Source organism: Triticum dicoccoides, chromosome 3B, assembly GCF_002162155.2.
Source record: "Triticum dicoccoides isolate Atlit2015 ecotype Zavitan chromosome 3B, WEW_v2.0, whole genome shotgun sequence".
NCBI lineage: Eukaryota > Viridiplantae > Streptophyta > Magnoliopsida > Poales > Poaceae > Triticum > Triticum dicoccoides.
Genome location: NC_041385.1, coordinates 23,100,471 through 23,104,412, shown reverse-complemented (window position 1 = coordinate 23,104,412; position 3,942 = coordinate 23,100,471).

The window sequence follows — 3,942 nt, the reverse complement described above, 5'->3', positions numbered from 1 at the left end:
TCCCAAGAGTACATACTCCCACTTCTAGTGGATGCGGTTTAATGAGTAAAACGGGTATATACCCGATAGCAGCGAGTAACAACCGTGCTAATTAGCAAAACAGAATAGCTAGTTTGTTTGCATGCGTAGTTACTCCCTAAAATAATGGAGCGTGTGGGTGCTGATGGATTGCTTTAGGCGGATAAGTTTGTTAGCTTCCGGTTGGATTATATTCTCTCCTTATGAGCAGGTGTATGATACCTTTTTATTTTTATCTTTTGGGTGTGCCTACTACATATTTTGTGAGGAAGTATATACTTTATATTTTGTGTGAGTACATACACACCATTTTTTAGGAAGTATATACTTCATCTTTTATGAGAGTGTATGTACAACTTTTTTTTGAAGTATATACTTCATTTTTGAGAGAGAATATATACATTTTTTTTGAGGAAGTATATACTTCATCCTTTATGAGAGTGTATATACGACTTGTTTTCTTGGAACTATATACTTCATTTTGCAGGAGAGTATGTCCAACAACATTTTTAGGAAGTATATACTACATATTTTATCGGAGGGTAGACATGACATATTTCACGAGGAAGTTTATACTGCATCTTTTACACGAAGTATATACTACATTACCTAAACATAAACTACAGGTGCGGATAAATATACTACCTTTTCAAGTATTATGATCATCATGCAAAGAGGTCATATATATTAATCCTTCATGAGGAAGTATAAACTTCCGGTAATAACCAAAAGAAGTTTGTCATACTTGTAAATTCAAAAGGATTTTAGACTTGCAAAATACATCGGTGTATTATTCACCAAATGTGAGTATATGCGACCGAGAACGAAACATGTACATATACTCTTTTCCAACCAAATTTAGATGCATTCAATTATTGCGAGCAATAAATGGAGTACACCTATCTTAGATCAGAGAAAAATGATATGTACTGATTTTTTATGGAGTATATACTTCATGCATCTGAGATCGAAAGAAGTGCATGATGCTCAAAAATGAAAAAAGGTATATGCTCTATGTAAAGAATTATGTGCCCAGTTGGATCACTGGCCATCTAAGATTAAAAGAACGCACGGGGTACATATGACCTTTAATCTGGGCAACACGGGTTGTTTACATACATGCACAAGATCAATACGTAATCATGTGCGTGCGCATGCTGTATTCTTTGATTACACGCATGCAGATCAAGCTGCAAAATGCCATTCCTGGGTAGCTAGCTAGCTTGGTCTTTATACATGTGTTTTTCGTCGTGAGAGCATCTAGTTCTTCGACCTGGTCAGCAGCAAAGCGTATGGAGACATCATCCAAGACCAATGGCCCGCCTCGCCGTTGAGCAACCATCCGTCATCTGCACACGACAGTTTCGCAAACCCGGCTCATTTCCCGTGGCAACGAATACATAATCTCCAAGCCAAGAGAGGATGGATACTGCATGAGGCAAGAAGGACTTACATAATCACGCATTGCAAATTGATCTATGAATCAAGGAAACAACGGACAAGTACAAAGAAATAAAGATGTGATTTTCAGTATAAGCACATCCAAAGGCCAGTGCATACCTGGGCATATATATATGTCGCTAATGACAATGAGCCGTCTTTGTGGCCGCCGATTTACGCGACTTGATCACCAGAGCGCCTGCTCATCCGCGTCTCGCCGATGTCGTCGCCCATGCGGATGGATGTAGCGTGCGCATGGTCGTCGTCACCGTTGGCCAAGAATACAACGACGACGGTCGAGGAAGGCTCGCAGGCTAGAAAGAGTTGCCGTCGTCGCCGATGGCGGTGAAGATAGACGAGGTTTAATTCATATGGAATAGGATGACGATAGAGTTTTTTTTGCGCACTACACATGCGCACATGTATCGACTGGGATCCTATAAACCAGGAATTTATTCAACGGAACACCAACTCTTGTGTCCAGCAGGTTAGGCGGTGCGTCTTTTTTTTTGCGGGACTGAAACGAGGGAGGAGTATGTACTCCTAGGTGTACCAACCTATTTTCATATATATATATATATATATATATATATATATATATATATATATATATAGACACACACACAACTAAGACATGCATATGATCTCCTTCTTTAAAGATGAATGAGATGCGGGATAAGCTCCTACCAGAAAATCGCGTACGAGCGATTCAAAAGGAAATAGCGGGATTTTTGCTCGACCAGGTCATAGATCCCAAAGGAGAATTTCGTTACCCGCTGTAATGCCTCCATGTAATGATCTGCAAATTGTCTCCCGCTGTAACCCCTAAAACCAACCGGGACTAAAGGTCTCCCAGCCCCCGGCACGGGTTCGTGCCATGTGGTGGGCCTTTGGTCCCAGTTCGTGTTGAACCGGGACTAAAGGGTGAGGACCTGTCGGGTCCAGAACCGATATTAAAGGGTCTTACGAACCGGGACTATAGCCCGTTTCAGCACCAGTGTGACATCCGGCCGACGCATTGGGTGAAATGTTGTAAACAGAATAACAGATAACAGATAGCAGGAAAGCTCTAGGAAGAAACACAAAAACAATAGACACAAGATCGCTCCTGAAATCTGTCCGGAGACCGGGTCCTGTAATTTATGGCATATTGTGGTCCTATGTGTGTTTACTTGACGGTTTGATGCAGTAAGCATGAAATAGGAATCACCCAGATTTTTTTTTAGAAAAGGAGGATGATCCCCGGCCTCTGCATCAGGGCGATGCATACGGCTAATTTATTAATTGTTCTCACAAGACCTTACAAAGCCATACAATAGCAAAACTAAAGCCACCGTCTAAGCAACAACTGTCGCTACACCTATCCAATTGATGAAGGGGCGCAGATAGTCTGGGCCTAATACCAAACAGACATCGCAGCCAAACCTAAACATCTAAGACCCGAGGTCCTAACCAGGACGCTTGCCGGGTATGGGGCACCTACTAGTCCGGCGCACTCCTCAACCAGGACGCCTGCCGGGTATGAGACCGCCGCAGCCACCTGCCACCAATCCATCTTCAGAGTTGTACTGTTGCATGAACCGTGCCAGGTCTCTCTGCCATCGACGCCACCACGACGCCCGACAACGTCGTCCTCCTGCGCGAGTCCATCCTCCCACAGCAAACTCCGAATCTGCACTGCGCCACGCCGTCAAGATCCGTCGCCATCAGTGTGTAGGATGAAGCACCGCTCCACCAAAGAATCCGAACTCTGGTCCCTAGATCACGTGTGTACCTCCAAGAATGACGCCCCCAAGGGAGGAACGACACTAGAGCGCCGCCGTCATCCGATCATCCGATCTGGGGTTTCCCCCGGAGGTAGCAGAGAGTGGCCTTGAATTTCTTCATGGCGATGCCTTCAAGAAGGTAACGACGCAGATAGCGCCGCCACCGCCGGCCTTAGCAGGAGCCGAAGACAAGTTTTTACCCAGATCAGTGCGAAGGGATCCAACTCTTGTGCCCAGATAGTGGAAGTGTATTTTTTTAGAAGAACACCACGCTTTATTTCATTCATTCAGGTTTAAAGAGATACAAAGGTGATCCATAGGACCCTTAAGCCACACATGGCGACCAATGCATAGTGTAAGGGACGATCTAGCTAGTGTGTGTGCCTCACCATTGCTTGCGAGGTGCTCGTGGACAAACTCGCAACTCTACAATCTCATCTTTCTATTGTCGATATCTTTAAGAATCATGCAATACTCACCAAGATGTCAGGTGCTCGTGGACAAGTTTTTACACTGGAGGCGTGCCCATTATCATGCTTGATTAATTATTATCTGATTGATTCTATTCTCGTAAAGGCCTTGAGGCAGGCATCGGGGACTCATTTATGTGGATACTATGCTTGCGAGAACATTCGCATGATAACGTCCAAAAGGAGCAGAACTGATAGAGAGCAATGCGTACGTTTGCCAGAACACTATTCATAATTTTTACATTATT